This window comes from Sphaeramia orbicularis, unplaced genomic scaffold, assembly GCF_902148855.1.
Source record: "Sphaeramia orbicularis unplaced genomic scaffold, fSphaOr1.1, whole genome shotgun sequence".
Lineage (NCBI taxonomy): Eukaryota > Metazoa > Chordata > Actinopteri > Kurtiformes > Apogonidae > Sphaeramia > Sphaeramia orbicularis.
In genome coordinates, this window is record NW_021941513.1 from 381653 (window position 1) to 404762 (window position 23110).

Here is a 23110-nt window from a genome sequence, read left to right on the forward strand (position 1 = left end):
ATCACATTTTCTCAAATTCATGTTTTATGGACTGTGTCTTTATGAACACCAGTCTGTCACTTCTACTTCTTCTCAGTCCATTCCTCCACCTTCTCTTCTAGTACTGAAACATAAGAGGATTTTTTTAAAAAGGAAAAGACAGAAGAAAAAACAAAGAAAGAGGGGAAGTGACTACAGTTCTGGCACAGCCTGTATTAATATTGACCATCTTTGAAGAGGCGGTCTTTTCAGCTGTAGTCTGTTTTCAGTCTGTTTTCAGCTGTAGTCTGTTTTCAGTTGTAGTCTGTTTTCAGTCTGTTTTCAGCTGTAGTCTGTTTTCAGCCGTTGTCTGTTTTCAGTTGTAGTTTGTTTTCAGTCTGTTTTCAGTTGTAGTCCGTTTTCAGCTGTAGTCGTTTTCAGTCTGTTTTCAGCCGTAGTCTGTTTTCAGCTGTAGTCTGTTTTCAGCCGTAGTCTGTTTTCAGCTGTAGTCTGTTTTCAGCTGTAGTCTGTTTTCGGTTGTAGTCTGTTTTCAGTCTGTTTTCAGTTGTAGTCTGTTTTCAGCTGTAGTCTGTTTTCGGTTGTAGTCTGTTTCAGTCTGTTTTCAGCTGTAGTCTGTTTTCAGTTGTAGTCTGTTTTCAGCTGTAGTGTGTTTCAGTCTGTTTTCAGCTGTAGTCTGTTTTCAACTGTACTCTGTTTTCAGTTGTAGTTTGTTTTCAGTCTGTTTCAGTCTGTTTTCAGCTGTAGTCTGTTTTCAGTTGTAGTCTGTTTTCAGTCCGTTTTCAGTTAGTGTTTTCGGCTGTAGTCTGTTTCAGTCGTAGTCTGTTTAGTCTGTTCAGTTGTAGTCTGTTTTCAGCTGTAGTCTGTTGTCAGCGTAGTCTGTTTTCAGCTGTAGTCTGTTTTCAGTTGTAGTCTGTTTTCAGTCTGTTTTCAGTTGTAGTCTGTTTTCAGCTGTAGTCTGTTTCAGTCGTTTTCAGTCTGTTTAGTTGTTTCAGTTGTAGTCGTTGTCTGTTTTGTAGTCTGTTTTCAGTTTTCTTCAGTTCTGTTTTCAGCCGTAGTCTGTTTCAGCTGTAGTCTGTTTTCAGCTGTAGTCTGTTTTCAGTTGTAGTCTGTTTTCAGCTGTAGTCTGTTTTCAGTTGTAGTCTGTTTTCAGTCCGTTTTCAGTTGTAGTCTGTTTTTGGCTGTAGTCTGTTTTCAGTCGTAGTCTGTTTTCAGTCTGTTTTCAGTTGTAGTCTGTTTTCAGTTGTAGTCTGTTTTCAGTCGTAGTCTGTTTTCAGTCTGTTTTCAGCTGTAGTCTGTTTTCAGCTGTAGTCTGTTTTCAGTCCGTTTTCAGTTGTAGTCTGTTTTTGGCTGTAGTCTGTTTTCAGTCGTAGTCTGTTTTCAGTCTGTTTTCAGTTGTAGTCTGTTTTCAGATGTAGTCTGTTTTCAGTTGTAGTCTGTTTTCAGTTGTAGTCTGTTTTCAGTCTGTTTTCAGTTGTAGTGTGTTTTCAGCTGTAGTCTGTTTTCAGTTTTCAGCTGTAGTCTGTTTTCAGTTGTAGTCTGTTTTCAGCTGTAGTCTGTTTTCAGTCTGTTTTCAGCTGTAGTCTTTTCAGTCTGTTTTCAGCCGTAGTCTGTTTTCAGCTGTAGTCTGTTTTCAGCTGTAGTCTGTTTTCAGTTGTAGTCTGTTTTCAGATGTAGTAGTTTTCAGTGTTTTCAGTTGTAGTTGTTTCAGCTGTAGTCTTTTTCAGTTGTAGTCTTTTCAGTTGTTTTAGCGTTCTGTTTTCAGTCTGTTTTCAGCTAGTTGTTTTCAGTTTTTCAGCTGTAGTCTGTTCAGCTGTAGTCTGTTTTCAGTTGTTTCAGTCTGTTTTCAGTTGTAGTTGTTTTCAGCTGTAGTCTGATTTCAGTCTGTTTTCAGCTGTAGTCTGTTTTCAGCTGTTTCAGTTGTTAGTCTGTTTTCAGCTGTAGTCTGTTTTCAGATGTAGTCTGTTTTCAGCTGTAGTCTGTTTTCAGTTGTAGTCTGTTTTCAGTCTATTTTCAGTCATAGTCTGTTTTCAGCTGTAGTCTGTTTTCAGTCTGTTTTCAGCTGTAGTCTGTTTTCAGTCTGTTTTCAGCCGTAGTCTGTTTTCAGTTGTAGTATGTTTTCAGCTGTAGTCTGTTTTCAGTCTGTTTTCAGCTGTAGTCTGTTTTCAGTTGTAGTCTGTTTTCAGTCTGTTTTCAGCCGTAGTCTGTTTTCAGCTGTAGTCTGTTTTCAGTCTGTTTTCAGTTGTAGTCTGTTTTCAGCTTTAGTCTGTTTCAGCTGTAGTCTGTTTTCAACTGTACTCTGTTTTCAGTTGTAGTTTGTTTTCAGTCTGTTTTCAGTCTGTTTTCAGCTGTAGTCTGTTTTCAGTTGTAGTCTGTTTTCAGTCCGTTTTCAGTTATAGTCTGTTTTTGGCTGTAGTCTGTTTTCAGTCGTAGTCTGTTTTAAGTCTGTTTTCAGTTGTAGTCTGTTTTCAGCTGTAGTCTGTTGTCAGCTGTAGTCTGTTTTCAGCTGTAGTCTGTTTTCAGTTGTAGTCTGTTTTCAGTCTGTTTTCTGTTGTAGTCTGTTTTCAGCTGTAGTCTGTTTTCAGTCTGTTTCAGTCTGTTTTCAGCCGAAGTCTGTTTTCAGTTGTAGTCTGTTTTCAGCTGTAGTCTGTTTTCAGTTTTTTTCAGCTGTAGTCTGTTTTCAGTCTGTTTTCAGCCGTAGTTGTTTTCAGCTGTAGTCTGTTTCAGTTGTAGTCTGTTTTCAGCTGTAGTCTGTTTTCAGTTGTAGTCGTTTTCAGTCCGTTTCAGTTGTAGTCTGTTTTGGCGGTAGTCTGTTTTCAGTCGTAGTCTGTTTTCAGTCTGTTTCAGTTGTAGTCTGTTTTCAGTCGTAGTCTGTTTTCAGTCTGTTTTCAGCTGTAGTCTGTTTTCAGCTGTAGTCTGTTTTCAGTCCGTTTCAGTTGTAGTCTGTTTTGGCTGTAGTCTGTTTTCAGTCGTAGTCTGTTTTCAGTCTGTTTCAGTTGTAGTCTGTTTTCAGATGTAGTCTGTTTTCAGTTGTAGTCTGTTTTCAGTTGTAGTCTGTTTTCAGTCTGTTTTCAGTTGTATGTGTTTTCAGCTGTAGTCTGTTTCAGTCTGTTTTCAGTTTTCAGCTGTAGTCTGTTTCAGTTGTAGTCTGTTTTCAGCTGTAGTCGTTTTCAGTTGTTTTCAGCTGTAGTCTGTTTTCAGTCTGTTTTCAGCCGTAGTCTGTTTTCAGCTGTAGTCTGTTTTCAGCTGTAGTCTGTTTTCAGTTGTAGTCTGTTTTCAGATGTAGTCTGTTTTCAGTCTGTTTTCAGTTGTAGTCTGTTTTCAGCTGTAGCTCTTTTCAGTTGTAGTCTGTTTTCAGTCTGTTTTCAGTTGTAGTCTGTTTTCAGTCTGTTTTCAGCTGTAGTCTGTTTTCAGCTGTAGTTGTTTTCAGTCTGTTTTCAGTCTGTTTTCAGTTGTAGTCTGTTTTCAGCTGTAGTCTGATTTCAGTCTGTTTTCAGCTGTAGTCTGTTTTCAGTCTTTTCAGTTGTAGTCTGTTTTCAGCTGTAGTCTGTTTTCAGTGTAGTCTGTTCAGCTGTAGTCTGTTTTCAGTTGTAGTCTGTTTTCAGTCTATTTCAGTCATAGTCTGTTTTCAGCTGTAGTCTGTTTCAGTCTGTTTCAGCTGTAGTTGTTTTCAGTCTGTTTTCAGCGTTAGTCTGTTTTCAGTTCAGTCTGTTTTCAGCTGTAGTCTGTTTTCAGTCTGTTTTCAGCTGTAGTCTGTTTTCAGTTGTAGTCTGTTTTCAGTCTGTTTTCAGCGTAGTCTGTTTTCTGTGTCTTTTTCAGTCTGTTTTGTAGTCTTTTCAGTCTGTTTTCAGCCGTAGTCTGTTTTCAGCTGTAGTGTTTTCAGTCTGTTTTCAGCTGTAGTCTGTTTTCAGCTGTAGTCGTTTTCAGCCGTAGTCTGTTTTCAGCTGTAGTCTGTTTTCAGCTGTAGTCTGTTTTCAGTTGTAGTCTGTTTTCAGTCTGTTTTCAGTTGTAGTCTGTTTTCAGTCGTAGTCTGTTTTCAGCTGTAGTCTGTTTTCAGTCTGTTTTCAGCTGTAGTCTGTTTTCAGCTGTGGTCTGTTTTCAGCTGTAGTCTGTTTTCAGCTGTAGTCTGTTGTCAGCTGTAGTCTGTTTTCAGCTGTAGTCTGTTTTCAGTTGTAGTCTGTTTTCAGCTGTAGTCTGTTTTCAGTCTGTTTTCAGCTGTAGTCTGTTTTCAGCTGTAGTCTGTTTCAGTCTGTTTTCAGTCTGTTTTCAGCCGTAGTCTGTTTTCAGCTGTGGTCTGATTTCAGTCTGTTTTCAGCTGTAGTCTGTTTTCAGTCTGTTTTCAGTTGTAGTCTGTTTTCAGCTGTAGTCTGTTTTCAGTTGTAGTCTGTTTCAGTCTGTTTTCAGCTGTAGTCTGTTTCAGATGTAGTCTGTTTTCAGCTGTAGTCTGTTTTCAGTTGTAGTCTGTTTTCAGTTTTTCAGTCATAGTCTGTTTTCAGCTGTAGTCTGTTTTCAGTTGTAGTCTGTTTTCAGTCTGTTTTCAGTAGTCTGTTTTCAGCTGTAGTGTTTTCAGCCGTAGTCTGTTTTCAGCTGTAGTCTGTTTTCAGTCTGTTTTCAGCTGTAGTCTGTTTTCAGTCTGTTTTCAGTTGTAGTCTGTTTTCAGATGTAGTCTGTTTTCAGTCTGTTTTCAGTTGTAGTCTGTTTTCAGCTGTAGTCTGTTTCAGCCGTCTGTTTTCAGCTGTAGTCTGTTTTCAGTCTGTTTTTCAGCTGTAGTCTGTTTTCAGTGTTTTCAGTTGTGGTCTGTTTTCAGCTGTAGTCTGTTTTCAGTCTGTTTTCAGCTGTAGTCTGTTTTCAGTTGTAGTCTTTTCAGTCTGTTTTCAGCTGTAGTCTGTTTTCAGCCGTAGTCTGTTTTCAGTTGTAGTTGTTTTCAGTCTGTTTTCAGTTGTAGTCCGTTTTCAGCTGTAGTCTGTTTTCAGCCGTGGTCTGTTTTCAGTTGTAGTCTGTTTTCAGCGTAGTCTGTTTTCAGTCGTTTACAGCTGTAGTCTGTTTCAACTGTAGTCTGTTTTCAGTTGTAGTTTGTTTCAGTCTGTTTCAGTTGTAGTCTGTTTTCAGCTGTAGTCGTTTTCAGCCGTAGTCTGTTTTCAGCTGTAGTCTGTTTTCAGCTGTAGTCTGTTTTCGGTTGTAGTCTGTTTCAGTCTGTTTTCAGTTGTAGTCTGTTTTCAGCTGTAGTTTTTTCGGTTGTAGTCTGTTTTCAGTCTGTTTCAGCTGTAGTCTGTTTTCAGTTGTAGTCTGTTTTCAGCTGTAGTCTGTTTTCAGTCTGTTTTCAGCTGTAGTCTGTTTTCAACTGTACTCTGTTTCAGTTGTAGTTTGTTTTCAGTCTGTTTTCAGCCGTAGTCTGTTTTCAGCTGTAGTCTGTTTTCAGTCTGTTTCAGTTGTAGTCTGTTTTCAGCTGTAGTCTGTTTTCAGTCTGTTTTCAGTTGTAGTCTGTTTTCAGCTGTAGTCTGTTTTCAGCCGTAGTCTGTTTTCAGCTGTAGTCTGTTTCAGTCTGTTTTCAGTGCTGTAGTTGTTTTCAGCCGTAGTCTGTTTTCAGTTGTAGTCTGTTTCAGTCTGTTTTCGGGTGTGGTCTATTTTCAGATGTAGTCGGTTTTCAGTTGTAGTCTGTTTTCAGCTGTAGTCTGTTTTCAGTTTGTTTTCGGTCTGTATGTTTTCAGTTGTAGTCTGTTTTCAGTTTGTTTTCGGTCGTAGTCTGTTTTCAGTTGTAGTCTGTTTTCAGTCTTTTTTCGGTTGTAGTCTGTTTTCAGATGTAGTCTGTTTTCAGTTGTAGTCTGTTTTCAGCTGTAGTCTGTTTTCAGATGTAGTCTGTTTTCAGTCTGTTTTCAGCTGTAGTCTGTTTTCAGATATAGTCTGTTTTCAGTTGTAGTCTGTTTTCAGTCTGTTTTCAGCTGTAGTCTGTTTTCAGTTGTAGTCTGTTTTCAGTCTGTTTTCAGTTGTAGTCTTTTTTCAGTCTGTTTTCAGCTGTATTTTTTCAGTTGTAGTCTGTTTTCAGTCTGTTTTCAGTTGTAGTCTGTTTCAGTCTGTTTTCAGCTGTAGTCTTTTTCAGTTGTAGTTTTCAGCTGTAGTCTTTTTCAGTTGTAGTCTGTTTTCAGTCTGTTTTCAGTTGTAGTCTGTTTTCAGTCTGTTTTCAGTTGTAGTTTTTCAGTCTGTTTTCAGCTGTAGTCTGTTTTCAGTTGTAGTCTGTTTTCAGTCTGTTTTCAGTGTGTTCTCAGTCTGTTTTCAGCTGTAGTCTTTTTTCAGTTGTAGTCTGTTTTCAGCTGTGGTCTGTTTTCAGCTGTAGTCTGTTTTCAGTCTGTTTTCAGCTGTAGTCTGTTTTCAGTTGTAGTCTGTTTTCAGTTTGTTTTCAGTTGTAGTCTGTTTTCAGCTGTAGTCTGTTTTCAGCCGTAGTCTGTTTTCAGCTGTAGTCTGTTTTCAGTCTGTTTCAGCCGTAGTCTGTTTTCAGCTGTAGTCTGTTTTCAGCCGTAGTCTGTTTTCAGCTGTAGTCTGTTTTCAGTCTGTTTTCAGCTGTAGTCTGTTTTCAGTCTGTTTTCAGTTGTAGTCTGTTTTCAGCTGGTAGTTTTCAGCCGTAGTCTGTTTTCAGCTGTAGTCTGTTTCAGTCTGTTTTCAGCTGTAGTCTGTTTTCAGCTGTAGTCGTTTTCAGCCGTAGTCTTTTTTCAGTTGTAGTCTGTTTTCAGCTGTAGTCTGTTTTCAGCCGTAGTCTGTTTTCAGCTGTAGTCGTTTTCAGCTGTAGTCTGTTTCAGCCGTAGTCTGTTTTCAGCTGTAGTCTGTTTTCAGCTGTAGTCTGTTTTCGGTTGTAGTCTGTTTTCAGTCTGTTTTCAGTTGTAGTCTGTTTTCAGGTAGTCTGTTTTCGTTTGTAGTCTGTTTTCAGTCTGTTTTGAGCTGTAGTCTGTTTTCAGCTGTAGTCTGTTTTCAGTCTGTTTTCAGTCTGTTTTCAGCCGTAGTCTGTTTTCAGCTGTGGTCTGATTTCAGTCTGTTTTCAGCTGTAGTTTTCAGTCTGTTTTCAGTTGTAGTCTGTTTTCAGCTGTAGTCTGTTTTCAGTTGTAGTCTGTTTTCAGTCTGTTTTCAGCTGTAGTCTGTTTTCAGATGTAGTCTGTTTTCAGCTGTAGTCTGTTTTCAGTTGTAGTCTGTTTTCAGTCTGTTTTCAGTCATAGTCTGTTTTCAGCTGTAGTCTGTTTTCAGTTGTAGTCTGTTTTCAGTCTGTTTTCAGCCGTAGTCTGTTTTCAGCTGTAGTCTGTTTTCAGCCGTAGTCTGTTTTCAGCTGTAGTCTGTTTTCAGTCTGTTTTCAGCTGTAGTCTGTTTTCAGTCTGTTTTCAGTTGTAGTCTGTTTTCAGCTGTAGTCTGTTTTCAGTCTGTTTTCAGTTGTAGTCTGTTTTCAGCTGTAGTCTGTTTTCAGCCGTAGTCTGTTTTCAGCTGTAGTCTGTTTTCAGTCTGTTTTCAGTCTGTTCTCAGTCTGTTTTCAGTGTGGTCTGTTTTCAGTCTGTGGTCTGTTTTCAGTCTGTTTTCAGCTGTAGTCTGTTTTCAGTTGTAGTCTGTTTTCAGTCTGTTTTCAGCTGTAGTCTGTTTTCAGCCGTAGTCTGTTTTCAGTTGTAGTTTGTTTTCAGTCTGTTTTCAGTTGTAGTCCGTTTTCAGCTGTAGTCTGTTTTCAGTCTGTTTTCAGCCGTAGTCTGTTTTCAGTTGTAGTCTGTTTTCAGCTGTAGTCTGTTTTCAGTCTGTTTACAGCTGTAGTCTGTTTTCAACTGTAGTCTGTTTTCAGTTGTAGTTTGTTTTCAGTCTGTTTCAGTTGTAGTTGTTTTCAGCTGTAGTCTGTTTTCAGCCGTAGTGTTTTCAGCTGTAGTCTGTTTTCAGCTGTAGTCTGTTTTCGGTTGTAGTCTGTTTTCAGTCTGTTTTCAGTTGTAGTCTGTTTTCAGCTGTAGTTTTTTCAGTTGTAGTCTGTTTTCAGTCTGTTTTCAGCTGTAGTCTGTTTTCAGTTGTAGTCTGTTTTCAGCTGTAGTCTGTTTTCAGTCTGTTTTCAGCTGTAGTCTGTTTTCACTGTACTCTGTTTTCAGTTGTAGTTTGTTTCAGTCTGTTTTCAGCCGTAGTCTGTTTTCAGCTGTAGTCTGTTTTCAGTCTGTTTTCAGTTGTAGTCTGTTTTCAGCTGTAGTCTGTTTTCAGTCTGTTTTCAGTTGTAGTCTGTTTTCAGCTGTAGTCTTTTTCAGCCGTAGTCTGTTTTCAGCTGTAGTCTGTTTTCAGTCTGTTTTCAGCTGTAGTCTGTTTTCAGCCGTAGTCTGTTTGTCAGTTGAGTCTGTTTTCAGTCTGTTTTCGGTGTTGTCTATTTTCAGATGTAGTCGGTTTTTCAGTTGTATCTCTGTTTTCAGCTGTAGTCTGTTTTCAGTTTGGTTTCGGTCGTAGTCTGTTTTCAGTTGTCGTCTGTTTTCAGTTTGTTTTCGGTCGTAGTCTGTTTTCAGTTGTAGTCTGTTTTCAGTCTTTTTTTCGGTTGTAGTCTGTTTTCAGATGTAGTCTGTTTTCAGTTGTAGTCTGTTTTCAGCTGTAGTCTGTTTTTCCAGATGTAGTCTGTTTTCAGTCTGTTTTCAAGCTGTAGTCTGTTTTCAGATATAGTCCTGTTTTCAGTGTAGTCTGTTTTCAGTCTGTTTTCAGCTGTAGTCTGTTTTCAGTTGTAGTCTGTTTCAGTCTGTTTTCAGTTGTAGTCTGTTTTCAGCTGTAGTCTTTTTTCAGTTGTAGTCTGTTTTCAGCTGTGGTCCCTGTTTTCAGCTGTAGTCCTGTTTCAGTCTGTTTTCAGCTGTAGTCTGTTTTCAGTTGTAGTCTGTTTTCAGTTTTGTTTTCAGTTGTAGTCTGTTTTCAGCTGTAGTCTGTTTTCAGCCGTAGTCTGTTTTCAGCTGTAGTCTGTTTTCCAGTCTGTTTTTCAGCCGGTAGTCTGTTTCAGCTGTAGTCTGTTTTCAGCCGTAGTCTGTTTTCAGCTGTAGTCTGTTTCAGCTGTAGTCTGTTTTCAAGCCGTAGTCTGTTTTCAGCTGTAGTCCTGTTTTCAGCTGTAGTCTGTTTTCAGTTGTAGTCTGTTTTCAGTCTGTTTTCAGTTGTAGTCTGTTTTCAGCTGTAGTCTGTTTTCGGTTGTAGTCTGTTTTCAGTCTGTTTTCAGCTTTAGTCTGTTTTCAGTTGTAGTCCTGTTTTCAGCTGTAGTCTGTTTTCAGGTCTGTTTTCAGCTGTAGTCTGTTTTCAACTGTACTCTGTTTTCAGTTTGTAGTTTGTTTTCAGTCTGTTTTCAGTTGTAAGTCCATTTTCAGCTGTAGTCTGTTTTCAGTCTGTTTTCAGCCGTAGCTGTTTTCAGCTGTAGTCTGTTTTCAGGTCTGTTTCAGTTGTAGTCTGTTTTCAGCTGTAGTCTGTTTTCAGTCTGTTTTCAGTTGTAGTCTGTTTTCAGCTGTAGTCCTGTTTTCCAGCCGTAGTCTGTTTTCCTGTCGTCTGTTTTTCCGTCTGTTTTCAGCTGTAGTCTGTTTTCAGCCGTAGTCTGTTTTCAGTTGTAGTCTGTTTTCAGTCTGTTTTCGGGTGTGGTCTATTTTCAGATGTAGTCTGTTTTCAGTTGTAGTCTGTTTTCAGCTGTAGTTTGTTTCGGTCGCAGTCTGTTTTCAGTTGTAGTCTGTTTTCAGTCTGTTTTCGGTTGTAGTCTGTTTCAGATGTAGTCTGTTTTCAGTTGTAGTCTGTTTTCAGCTGTAGTCTGTTTCAGTCTGTTTTCAGCTGTAGTCTGTTTTCAGATATAGTCTGTTTTCAGTCTGTTTTCAGCTGTAGTCTGTTTTCGGTTGTAGTCTGTTTTCAGTCTGTTTTCAGTTGTAGTCTGTTTTCAGCTGTAGTCTTTTTTCAGTTGTAGTCTGTTTTCAGCTGTGGTCTGTTTTCAGCTGTAGTCTGTTTTCAGTCTGTTTTCAGCTGTAGTCTGTTTTCAGTTGTAGTCTGTTTTCAGTCTGTTTTCAGTTGTAGTCTGTTTTCAGTTGTAGTCTGTTTTCAGTCTGTTTTCGGTAGTAGTCTGTTTTCAGATGTAGTCTGTTTTCAGTTGGAGTTTGTTTTCAGTTGGAGTCTGTTTCAGTCTGTTTTCGGTTGTAGTCTGTTTTCAGATGTAGTCTGTTTTCAGTTGTAGTCTGTTTTCAGCTGTAGTCCGTTTTCCAGCTGTAGTCCTGTTTTCAGTTGTAGTCTGTTTTCAGTTGTAGTCTGTATTCAGTCTGTTTTCGGTTGTAGTCTGTTTTCAGATGTAGTCTGTTTTCAGTTGTAGTCTGTTTTCAGTCTGTTTTCAGTCTGTTTTCAGTTGTAGTCTGTTTTCAGCTGTAGTCTGTTTTCAGTTGTAGTCTGTTTTCAGTCTGTTTTCAGTTGTAGTCTGTTTTCATCTGTAGTCTGTTTTCAGTTGTAGTCTGTTTTCAGTCTGTTTTCAGTTGTAGTCTTTTTTCAGCTGTAGTCTGTTTTCAGCTGTTGTCTGTTTTCAGTTTGTAGTCTGTTTTCAGTTGTAGTCTTTTTTCAGTTGTAGTCTGTTTTCAGCAGTAGTCTGTTTTCAGCTGTAGTCTGTTTTCAGTTGTTGTCTGTTTTCAGTTGTAGTCTGTTTTCAGTTTGTTTTCAGTTGTAGTCTGTTTTCAGCTATAGTCTGTTTTCAGTCTGTTTTCAGTTGTAGTCTGTTTTCAGCTGTAGTTTTTTTTCAGTCTGTTTTCAGTCTGTTTTCAGTTGTAGTCTTTTTTCAGCTGTAGTCCTGTTTTCAGCTGTTGTCTGTTTTCAGTTGTAGTCTGTTTCAGTTGTAGTCTGTTTTCAGTTGTAGTCTGTTTTCAGCAGTAGTCGTTTTCAGCTGTAGTCTGTTTTCAGTTGTTGTCTGTTTTCAGTTGTAGTCCTGTTTTCAGTTGTTTTCAGTTGTAGTCTGTTTTCAGCTATAGTCTGTTTTCAGTCTGTTTTCAGTTTGTAGTCTGCTTTCCGCTGTAGTCTGTTTTCAGTTGTAGTCTGTTTTCAGTCTTTTTTCAGTTGTAGTCTGTTTTCAGTCTGTTTTCATCTGTAGTCTGTTTTCAGTCTGTTTTCAGCCGTAGTCTGTTTTCAGTTGTAGTCTGTTTTCAGCTGTAGTCTGTTTTCAGTCTGTTTACAGCTGGAGTCTGTTTTCAACTGTAGTCTGTTTTCAGTTGTAGTTTGTTTTCAGTCTGTTTTCAGTTGTAGTCTGTTTCAGTTGTAGTTAGTCTTGCTCTGATCTTCTCCATAATAAACTCTTTTTTATTTTCACTCTGTCTTTAAACAGCTGTGGTTTGAACCAGACCTCTGTGATCAGCTTTTTCACGATCAGAAACAGGATTCTCAATAAATATTTGAATTTTTATCAATCATTCCACCAGGAATTAGACCCAGAATGTAAAGTGTTGGTTTCAAATGGAAATCAATACTCAGTTTGTGTTCAGCCTCCTTTTGACTTTTTTTTCTTGTCTTTTTGGACAGTCCCAGAGTATTTGCCGTAGTCTTCATGTGACTCTTTCCACCACAGTCCAGCCACAGTCCAAACACTGAAGACAAGATCAAAGAGAATCCTTTAGTTGTCGCACAACATGACATTTGTCATGTTTCAGCAGAGGGCGTGGTTTATTCTGAAGTTCCAGTTATTTTGAGTCATTTTGAGTCATATGACCTCCACAACAGACAGCAAAGAAAAGAGCAGTGGATCCAATCGACTGGGAGAAGATGAGTGCCATCTAAAGGCCTGTATGAGAGGACCTGAACCTCCTGAGGACCTGAACCTCCTGAGGACCTGAACCTCCAGAGGACCAGAACTTCCTGAGGACCTGAACCTCCTGAGGACCTGAACTTCCAGAGCACCTGAACCTCCAAAGGGCATTAGTTTGTCCCTTTGGATAGACTGAACCTGTGTTCTGGGACCAGATGATCTTCTTGTCCAAATGTACACCCATATATTTGTACGTCAGCACCAGAACCATGTCCACCCACATATGGTGACTGGATGAACAGGGCATTTAGACTTTATAAAATCACACCCATGTCTTTGGCCTTGGGAGGCAGTTTTTCTAATGACTCCAGTCCCAGAAGGGTTGGGTCAGATCCCCTGTACTCCCCTTCTGTCACTTTCTGGTCCAGTTTATACAACATGAATAGGAAGAGAGCCAGAACAGGCCCCTGTGGAACACAGTGCTACTCATTACTGTCCCACAGACACAGTTTCCCCAGCCTGACCCATGGTGGTCTTCTAGTCAGGTACTCTGTATCCAGGAAACAAAGGAGGGGTCCCCACCCGTCATTCACAGCTTTTCTCTGAATATGGAGGGATCGACTGTGATGACAAGCATGAAAAATCCATGAACAGAATCCTCACCTAAGCATTAGACTCAACCAGATGAGAAGTGGACTGGAGCATCAGCCACTCCAGACCCACAGGGGTCTGTAGGGGGTCTGTAGGGGTCTGTAGGGGGTCTGTAGGGGTCTGTGGAGGGTCTGTAGGGGTCTGTGGAGGGTCTGTGGAGGTCTGTAGGAGGTCTGTAGGGGGTCTGTGAGGGATCTGTAGGGGTGTCTGTGGGGGTCTGTAGGGGGTCTGTAGGGAGTCTGTGTAGGTCTGTAAGGGGTCTGTAGGGGGTCTGTGGAGGTCTGTGGGGGATCTGTAGGGTGTCTGTGGAGGTCTGTAGGGTGTCTGTAGGTCTGTGGGGGGTCTGTGGGGGGTCTGTGGGAGGTCTGTAGGGGGTCCGTGGAGGTCTGTAGGAGGTCTATAGGGGGTCTGTGGAGGTCTGGCTCAGGACACCCTACCTTGGGTATTGCTATAATGCAGGATCAGAGCTGGAACCGTCCTCAGCTGCAGACTCAGGTTGAAGAACTTTGAAAGAAGACTGAGCAGCAGCTGTGAACACAACACTATTGAAGAATTAAGACATACATCAGGTTCAACTTACATGTCCAGATGTTTAACTCCTGTGGTTCTCAGATCTGGTCCTCGAGGACCCCTATCCTCCATGATTTAGATATTTCCCTCTTCCAGAACACCTGGGTTCCAATAAGGATCAGCTCATCACCAAGTTCTACAGAAGCCTGATAACGATGTGATGAGTTCCAGGTGAAATATCTGAAACATCCAGTATAGGGGTCCTCCAGGACTAGATTTGAGAATCACTGTTTTAGGCCGGATCTACTCAGATCCCAATTTGCGTGTAGTAATTTGCTTGCACAATCTAGAATTTTGCGTGCGGGGGTGTGACCACGGAGACCAGAAAATTTCATCAAAATCTGTCCATAACTTTTTGAGTTATGTTGCACACTAACGGACAGACAGACAAACAGACAGACAGACAGACAAACAAACCCTGGAAAAAACATAACCTCCTTGGCGGGGGGGGGGGGGGGGGGGGGGCACTGATCAGCCTTGGCGGAGGTCTGCGCTCTCCGATTGCTTCTAGTTTTCTTCTGTCACTCCAAAAATGTTCACGAGGGTGAAAAATGCGTTCTCTCTGCATCTGGTTTCATCATTTCTTTGTCTCCTAACCACTTCCATGTGTGCACAATTCCACATCCAAACCGTTTGTTCCTCCTTTTCAGATGTATTAAAGACAGACTCAGTTTCTATCAACTTAATTGCTTTCTGTTTTTTTGATAAATCACTTTGCATGTGCTAAATTAATATATTTACATTTTCTCCTCCCACCACATGCACAACTGCTTGTAAATGCCCCAAATTTCATATTCATTGTGTCAAATGTACTAACTGGATGCAGACACGCTATTTTGCACTTTTGAAAGATGTAACCCTTATGCACACTGTTAGTAAATCAGTCTGTACATTTTTTTGCGTGTGCAATGAGTTTGCACACATTTTAATACACGCAAACCTTTGATAGATCCGGCCCTTAATTTGTGCAACCAGATTCTGTTTGTAAAATGTCTGAAACACCTGAGCTGGTTTCAGGCTGCTCATGTGGTCTCAGTCTGGTCTTCATGGACTGTATGGTACTGTTTGGACTGTGTCTTCAGGGTTCAGTGGCCTACGTCCCACAGCAGGCTTGGATCCTGAATGCTTCATTAAAGGAAAATGTTCTGTTTGGTGGACAGAGGATCGAGAGCTGGTACCATCGAGTGATGGAGGCCTGCGCTCTTCTTCCAGACCTGGACATCCTGCCGGGTGGAGACGGGACTGAGATCGGAGAAAAGGTACTGGATTAAAGGAGGAGGTTCTGTCTGCGTTCCCTTCAACTGCCACCTGTCCGTTCAATGTTGTCTGAATGTTGAACATTTACATCAGGCTGTTCAATATTTAAACAGTACATTCATGCTAGTTTAGTCTTGTTAACTTTGTTGATTTATTGTTCAGTTTGTAGAAGTTATGTCCACCGTTTATGTCTGGACACAAACTCAAACCATGTTCCATGTGCTTCACTCATGACTTTATTCTCTTTCATGTGAAAATTTGGGGTTGAAAACCCAGATTAAAGTCCAAGCTGACTTCCTGATCCTCAGTCTTATTGGTCCCTGCTCATGTGTGATGGGCTGCAGGGTTTGAACCTGTCCGGTGGTCAGAAGCAGAGGGTCAGTTTGGCTCGGGCCGTCTACAGGAAGTCGGACGTTTACCTGTTGGATGACCCGCTGTCTGCTGTGGATGCTCATGTCGGCCAACACATCTTTGACCGAGTCATCGGACCTAAAGGACTTCTCAGAGACAAGGTACGGACCTGATGGTATGTGGCTGTAGACTAGGGTGGGACAATGTCACAGTGTTCCGATTAATGATTAATTTTAAACGTCATGATTAATTAATCGACAAGGCTGTCAAAAACCATCTCATGAAGTACTGTAGATTCAGAGCGGAACCAAAGACATGCCAGTATGCACTTCCCACACGGAACTAAAGCAGCGTTCCACCAGCAACTGCATCCAACATTCCACCAGTGACAATGATCCAGAAGGAACAGCTGAGTGTCTGCTCCAGCCGCTTTCAACAGCACAATCTGTGTCCACCTAAAGAAGGGAAAATACGAGCTAACTTTGGTTTCTATTCACTACCGTCATCTGTGCAGCTTCAGACTCTCATTGACCAACCCACTCACACCAATGTGTCTGCAGAGCAATGGTAGAGTAAAGCCGTTCTGCAGTTCAGACTGTCAGATCAGGTTAGGGTTAGGGTTGAACCTGTGGGCTAGGGTTAGGGTTAGGGTTGAACCTGTGGGCTAGGCCCAGGGTTAGCCCACATTCACAGCGGGAACACCTCCAGTTCAAACTGTCCACCCCATGCGTCAATGAATGTTCAAAGTTGGAATAAAAAGTGACAGTGTTAATAAGTACTGTTGTTAAATGAATTTGCAGAAAATAATCGCAGTAATCGTGAAACCAAGATTATTTCTCTGACAATATTCGTAGCACCAAAATCTGTAACTGTTCCATCTCTACTATCGGGAGTGATCAAGTGTAAACCTATGGACACATTTGGTGTTCAACAGTCACTTATATTCATGTGTTCAACATGTTTGAGTAGGTTTCAGAAGAACTTTAACATTATGGAGAACAAAATTTGGGGAGAGAATTACTGCTCGGTAACACGTAGACTACAAACGGTCGTCAATTTTTTATGCTTTACACAAACATTCCAAACATGTGGTTCTCGACTGATACTAATATCACGTCGGACACAACCTTTAGATTTTATATTCAACTCTGCTGAAAATAAAGTTTGGCGTAAAATATTGAAAAGTCTCTGTTTAATTGACATGAGAATGTGGTCAGACGTGGACAGGTTGTAATAGTCACACATGGACCGCTGTACCATTGGATGCATCACCCAGAATGACTTCATTTTTAAAACAAGCCAGATATAGTCACAATACTTTATTTAATATATTTAATATTAACACCGTTTATTTAGAACTTGTTGTGGTTCATTCTTATGTTGGATTAAATTACAAATAATGAGTCATTTCTCTGTAAAAGTTCACAGTCTTTTTAAATGTGACGAGTGTATGAATTCACAAACTTCATCATTCAGAATGGGGGGGGCTTAATATCAAATACCACATTAGCCCTGATTTTCTGATGCTATGAGATGTTCTAAGCACTCCTGTGTAATTTTTTTTAAATTTTCATCCAAACCCCCCACCCCCACCCCAAAAATTACTTTTTTAACTCTGAAAATCACAACTTTCACAGCTTCTCCGCTCTTTTGTCCAGTGCAGTGTATAAATATGTTCATGATGGGACAGTTCATGGTCCTGTCAGTGCCAGATTGGATCATAAGAGTGCTGTGTACTATGAACAGTCTAATGTCAAGGTCATGTTGGAGGTTAAAGGTCACCAAAAAGCCTAGTTTTTTAAAAAATTCATACCATTCCGACATTTGATCAAATCTGTCTTCAGTTGTGTTCCTCTGGTTTCCTGGTGGGACCCCCCAAGGCCTTTGGCCCTTTAAAGCCACAGTACAGACTACAGGTTCAAACATGGACAGAACATTTGAATTTGCCACCATTAGTGTGGAGGAAACACCAGCACACATTTAGGAGGGAAGCACTAACACTTCATTCATTCATTCATTTTCTGAACCTGCTTTATCCTCGATAAGGCTAAAGACGATCATTTTGTCTTCTGTTTATGTAATTATACTTCTCTTTTTCTTTTGTTCAGACGAGGTATAGCTTTTTTTAGATGTTACTTGCTTGACAGTTTCAACTGTGCCTCCAGTCTTCCTCAGAAGCGTCATCCGACGTGCTGCTGACGTGTCATTTATCAGCTGGTCTGCTCGACGGACCAATCAGAGCCCGTTGAGCCGATCGCACCTCCTCCACCTTGGGTGGTCTCTGGAGGAGGGAATCCCAGGTGTGACAGAGGGTGTCCGCACCCTCGTCCCGGCTCGACGGGATCTGATTGGTCCGTCGAACCGACCAGCTGATAAATGACACGTCAGCAGCACGTCAGATGACGCTTCTGAGGAAGACTGGAGTCACAGTCGAAACTGTCAAGCATGTAACATCTAAAAAAAGCTATACCTTGTCTGAACAAAAGAAAAAAGAGAAGTATAACTGCTTTATCCTCACTATGGTCACAGGGGCGGAGCCTATCCCAGCTACTTATGCGTGAAGGTGGTGTTCACCCTGGACATTTTGCCAGTTTATCACAGACTGAACATATAGAGACAAACAACCACTGTCACATTCACACCTATGGGGGATTTAGATGAACCCATTAACCTATCAGTGCATGTGTTTGAATGGGTAGAAAATGTAGAGAACCCACGCAGACACGGGGAGAACATGTAAACTCCACACAGAAAGATCCCACCCCCATCGACTGGTGTTGGAATTGAACCTAGGACCTTCTGTCTGTGAGGCACCAGGTCTATCCACTGCACCACTGTGTCGCCCGCAATGGGACACATTCATGTAAATGTCAGTGCTGTCAAACTGCCGTCTGTTCTGTTTTCATGTCTGTGCAGAATACAGAGGAAACAGTTGTGTTGAATGTGTCTGATTGAATGTCAGTGGTTTGTGGTCAGTAGATGTGTTCTGAGGACAGAACCTGAGCCCAACATTTGGAAGAACCCACATGAACAGCTGAGTTCCATCAAATATGCATTTGGACCATTTGGGTGACCTTTGACCTCTAACTGGACCTTGTCACTACACCTTTTATAGTGCACAGCACTCTGAAGACATGACATGTGTAACAGAAAAACATTTAGGGCCCAGTATGAGCAGATTGTTACACTGTACTTCATCAAAAGTGAAGAAGGTTTGAAAGTTGACAAAAAGCCCATGTTTTCAGGGTTGAAAAAGTAATTTTTGGGGTGGTGGGGGGTTTTGGATGAAAATTAAAAAAAAAAAAAAAAATTACACAGCAGTGCTTCGAACATCTTTTAGCGTCAGAAAATCAGGGCTAAAGTTGAATCTGAAAATTTTCCTGAAATAAGCCCCGCCCCTATTCAGAATTTTTATTTCTCTGTGTCATAGATGATCTTTTCATGTATTTTTGTTAATTTAATGCAGCCTCGCAGAAGGTTCCGAACTTCTCCTGTACTGTGGAAGTGGTGTTTTAAAAAGGACAACAGATCCAAAAAATAGAGATTTTTAGCTAAAAAATGAGTCCACTTGATAAATGATGTGTGCAAATGGACTTTTTCATGTTGATGTCCACTTTTGCCTGCTAGGAGCCTATAGGTATATAGGGTCATAGACTAACCCTAACCCTAACCCTGGGGAAAGTCTATTCCAGGTACTGGAGTGGAGGATCCCACTGATAGTCCAACCTCAGATCCAGGAGGAACAATGTGGTTTGGTCCTGGTCTTGGAACACTGGACCAGGTCTATACTGTCCATCAGGTGCTTGAGGGTTCATGGGAGTTCGCCCAACCGGTCCACATATGTTTTGTGGATCTGGAGAAGGCGTTGGACTGTGTCCCCTGGTGGTATCCTGTGGGGGTGCTTCAGGAGTATGGGGTCTGGGGTCCTCTGCTGAGGCCAGTCCAGTCCTTGTATGACCGAAGCAGGAGTCTGGTTCACAGTAAGTCAGACCTGGTCCAGGTGCATGTGGGGCTCCGGCAGGGCTGCCCTTTGGCACCGGTTCTGTTCATCATTTTTATGGACAGAATTTCTCGGTGCAGCCAGGGGCCGGAGGGGGTCCGGTTTGGGGACCACAGGATTTCATCTCTGCTTTTTGCAGATGACGTTGTCCTGTTGGCCTCATGGAACCTGGACCTTCAGCGTGACCTGGGGCGGTTTGGACTGGGATGAGGATCAGCATCTCCAAATCTGAACCCATGGTTCTGGACCAGATAAAGGTGGTCTGTCCTCTCCGGGTCGGTGGAGAGTCTTTGACCCCAGTGGAGGAGGTCCAGTATATTGGTCTGGTTCACAGTGAGGGAAGGATGGAGGTTCAGATTGACAGGTGGGTGGGTGCAGTGATGCAGTGCTTGTATGGGTCTGTTGTGGTTCAGAAGGAGCTGAGGCCAAAGGAGAAGCTCTGGATTTACCCTCAGTCTACGTTCAGACCCTCACCTGTGCTCATGAGCTGTGGGTCAGGACCCAAAGGACCAGATCCAGGATACAAGTGGTCCAAATGAGTTTCCTCTGTAGGGTGGGTGGGTCCACCCTTAGAGATAGAGAGAGGAGCCACCCTTAGGGATAGGGGGAGGAGCTCAGTCAGCAGGGTGGAGCTCAGAGTAGAACCGCTGCTCTTCCACATCCAGAGGAACCAGCTGAGGTGGATCAGACATCTGGTTCAGATCCTCCTGGACTCCTCCCTGGGGAGGTGTTCTGGGCATGTCCCACCAGGAGGAGGAGTCTGAGGAGAGGGAGGAGTCTGAGCAGAGGGAGGAGTCCTCCTGGTGGACCACGTCCTCCTGTTGGACCACGTCCTCCTGGTGGACCACATGCTCCTTTTGGACCACGTCCTCCTGTTGGACCATGTCCTCCTGGTGGACCACATCCTCCTGTTGGACCAGGTCCTCCTGGTGGACTTGCTGTGCTTGATCTGTACATAATTCTATGGACATCTAGTTATTTATCTCTTTATGAATATATTTATTTTGTTCAAATCCAAATGCAGTGGTGTCTTCTCTCTATCCTTACTGACATTATGGAGCTGAGAACCAGGTCTGTGTGGAACCTGTTCCGTGTCCACAGTCTGGGTCATGGTCTGGTTGTCTGTCTTCTCCTTGAATGTCCATTATAAATGTGTCTTATCTGGGATTGTCTCTGTGGTCCTCTGTTTCCACACACCCCTACCTCCCCTAACCCCTCCACACGCATCCCCCCCTCCTGCCGTCTCCCTAAACTCCTCCCTCTCTGTGTCTGTCTATAAAAGGTTCTTCTGAAGTTTCATCATGCATTGAATTGTGGGAGTCTGTCTGTAATCACCTTTAAGGTTTCTGAAACTGTGAGTGTTTCCTGGGTTAGGGTTAGACCTACCCTTATCTCTGGGTTAGGGTTAGGGTTAGGGCTGGTCTTTAGGGTTAGGGTTAGGGTTAGGGTTAGGGCTGGCCTTTAGGGTTAGGGGTAGGACTGGCCTTTAGGGTTAGGACTGGCCTTTAGGGTTAGGGTTAGGACTGACCTTTAGGGTTGGGGTTAGGACTGGCCTTTAGGGTTAAGGTTAGGGCTGGCCTTTAGGGTTAGGGTTAGGACTGGCCTTTAGGGTTAAGGTTAGGGCTGGCCTTTAGGGTTAGGGTTAGGACTGGCCTTTAGGGTTAGGGTTAGGACTGGCCTTTTGGGTTAAGGTTAGGGCTGGCCTTTAGGGTTAGGGTTAGGACTGGCCTTTAGGGTTAGGGTTAGGGTTGGTCTTTAGGGTTAGGGTTAGGGTTAGGGTTAGGGCTGGCCTTTAGGGTTAGGGTTAGGACTGGCCTTTAGGGTTAGGGTTAGGACTGGCCTTTAGGGTTAGGGTTAGGACTGGCCTTTAGGGTTAGGGTTAGGACTGGCCTTTAGGGTTAAGGTTAGGGCTGGCCTTTAGGGTTAGAGTTAGGACTGGCCTTTAGGGTTAGGGTTAGGACTGGCCTTTAGGGTTGGGGTTAGGACTGGCCTTTAGGGTTAAGGTTAGGGCTGGCCTTTAGGGTTAGGGTTAGGACTGGCCTTTAGGGTTAAGGTTAGGGCTGGCCTTTAGGGTTAGGACTGGCCTTTAGGGTTAGGGTTAGGGTTAGGGCTGGTCTTTAGGGTTAGGGTTAGGGCTGGCCTTTAGGGTTAGGGTTAGGACTGGCCTTTAGGGTTAGGACTGGCCTTTAGGGTTAAGGTTAGGGCTGGCCTTTAGGGTTAGGGTTAGGACTGGCCTTTAGGGTTAAGGTTAGGGCTAGCCTTTAGGGTTAGGGTTAGGACTGGCCTTTAGGGTTAGGGTTAGGACTGGCCTTTAGGGTTGGGGTTAGGACTGGCCTTTAGGGTTAAGGTTAGGGCTGGCCTTTAGGGTTAGGGTTAGGACTGGCCTTTAGGGTTAAGGTTAGGGCTGGCCTTTAGGGTTAGGGTTAGGACTGGCCTTTAGGGTTAGGGTTAAGACTGGCCTTTAGGGTTAAGGTTAGGGCTGGCCTTTAGGGTTAGGGTTAGGACTGGCCTTTAGGGTTAAGGTTAGGGCTGGCCATTAGGGTTAAGGTTAGGGCTGGCCTTTAGGGTTAGGGTTAGGACTGGCCTTTAGGGTTAGGGCTGGCCTTTAGGGTTAAGGTTAGGGCTGGCCTTTAGGGTTAGGGTTAGGACTGGCCTTTAGGGTTAAGGTTAGGGCTGGCCTTTAGGGTTAGGGTTAGGACTGGCCTTTAGGGTTAGGGTTAGGGCTGGTCTTTAGGGTTAGGGTTAGGGTTAGGGCTGGCCTTTAGGGTTAGGGTTAGGACTGGCCTTTAGGGTTAGGACTGGCCTTTAGGGTTAGGACTGGCCTTTAGGGTTAGGGTTAGGACTGGCCTTTAGGGTTGGGGTTAGGACTGGCCTTTAGGGTTAAGGTTAGGGCTGGCCTTTAGGGTTAGGGTTAGGACTGGCCTTTAGGGTTAAGGTTAGGGCTGGCCTTTAGGGTTAGGGTTAGGACTGGCCTTTAGGGTTAGGGTTAGGACTGGCCTTTAGGGTTGGGGTTAGGACTGGCCTTTAGGGTTAAGGTTAGGGCTGGCCTTTAGGGTTAGGGTTAGGACTGGCCTTTAGGGTTAAGGTTAGGGCTGGCCTTTAGGGTTAGGGTTAGGACTGGCCTTTAGGGTTAGGGTTAGGGTTAGGACTGGCCTTTAGGGTTAGGGTTAGGACTGGCCTTTAGGGTTAAGGTTAGGGCTGGCCTTTAGGGTTAGGGGTAGGACTGGCCTTTAGGGTTAGGGTTAGGGTGGCCTTTAGGGTTAGGGTTAGGAATGGCCTTTAGGGTTAAGGTTAGGGCTGGCCATTAGGGTTAAGGTTAGGGCTGGCCTTTAGGGTTAGGACTGGCCTTTAGGGTTAGGGTTAGGGCTGGCCTTTAGGGTTAAGGTTAGGGCTGGCCTTTAGGGTTAGGGTTAGGACTAGCCTTTAGGGTTAAGGTTAGGGCTGGCCTTTAGGGTTAGGGTTAGGACTGGCCTTTAGGGTTAGGACTGGCCTTTAGGGTTAGGGTTAGGGCTGGCCTTTAGGGTTAGGGTTAGGACTGGCCTTTAGGGTTAGGGTTAGGGCTGGCCTTTAGGGTTAGGGTTAGGACTGGCCTTTAGGGTTGGGGTTAGGGCTGGCCTTTAGGGTTGAGGTTAGGACTGGCCTTTAGGGTTAGGGTTAGGGCTGGCCTTTAGGGTTAAGGTTAGGGCTGGCCTTTAGGGTAGGGTTAGGGCTGGCCTTTAGGGTTAGGGTTAGGACTGGCCTTTAGGGTTAGGGTTAGGGCTGGCCTTTAGGGTTAGGGTTAGGGCTGGCCTTTAGGGTTAGGGTTAGGGCTGGCCTTTAGGGTTACGGTTAGGGCTGGCCTTTAGGGTTAGGGTTAGGGCTGGCCTTTTCCCATTCAAAGTCAGTGGTTCTGTTTTTGTTGCTATGGGATACCAGTGATTCCAGTTTGAAAACTTTACATTTGGTCCTTTATTTTTCTGGAAAAGATCCTAACCCTAACCCTGACCCTGACCCTAACCCTAACCCCTAACACTGACCCTAACCCTAACCCTGACCCTGACCCTAAACCTAACCCCTAACACTGACCCTAACCCTGACCCTAACCCTAACCCTGACCCTGACCCTGACCCTAACTCTAACCCTGACCCTAACCCTAACCCCTAACACTGACCCTAACCTTCTAAAGTGTTCCTTGTTGTGTTGGGTTTGTGCTATGATAATGACAGTATCCTCTGGTTGGTGTTCAGACCCGGGTGCTGGTGACCAATGGGATTAGTTTCTTGTCCAAAGTGGATCTGGTCTTGGTGATGGAGGACGGGCAGATCTCAGAGATGGGCTCCTTTAAACAGCTGATGGACAAAAGAGGAGCCTTCGCCACATTCATCCACACCCACAGTGGAAGGAACTATAGAGAACCAGCAACCCACAGAGATAAGGGTAAGGATAACCTTAAACTAGAGATAAGGGTAAGGCTGACCCTAACCCAGAGATACGGGTGAGGATAACCTTAAACTAGAGATAAGGGTAAGGATAACCTTAACCCAGAGATAAGGGTAAGGATAACATTAAACTACAGATAAGGGTAAGGATAACCTGAACCCACAGAGATAAGGGTA

At 43.2% G+C, this 23110-nt stretch overlaps 1 pseudogene; it reads left to right on the forward strand.

The window, feature by feature from the left end:
* Positions 1 to 23110, forward strand: part of LOC115416019 (multidrug resistance-associated protein 1-like) — an 83588-nt pseudogene that overhangs the window by 22399 nt on the left and 38079 nt on the right.